This window comes from Trachemys scripta, chromosome 2 (assembly GCF_013100865.1).
Source record: "Trachemys scripta elegans isolate TJP31775 chromosome 2, CAS_Tse_1.0, whole genome shotgun sequence".
Taxonomy (NCBI): Eukaryota; Metazoa; Chordata; order Testudines; family Emydidae; genus Trachemys; species Trachemys scripta.
The window spans coordinates 279,205,595-279,205,952 of record NC_048299.1 but is presented as its reverse complement, the minus strand read 5'-3'; positions in this window follow the sequence as shown (position 1 = coordinate 279,205,952).

Sequence of the window (358 nt, the reverse complement as noted above, 5' to 3'; positions counted from 1 at the left end):
ATGGGAGGGCGGGGGTGGAGGCCCTGGCATGGGAGGGGGAAGGGGGCCCTGGCATGGGGGGAGCTGGATTGGGGGGAGCAGGGGGCAGAGAAGGAGGGGGGCCCGGTATGGGGGGGTGGGGTGGAGGAAATGGGGGCCCTGGTATGGGGGGAGCGAGGGGGCAGAGAAGGAGGGGGGCCCGCTATGGGGGGGGCGGGGGTGGAGGCCCTGGTATGGGAGGGGGAGGAGGAAGGGGAAGGGGGCCCTGGCATGGGGGGAGCTGGTATGGGGGGAGCAGGGGGCAGAGAAGGAGGGGGGCCCGGTATGGGGGGTGGGGTGGAGGAAATGGGGGCCCTGGTATGGGGGGAGCGAGGGGGCA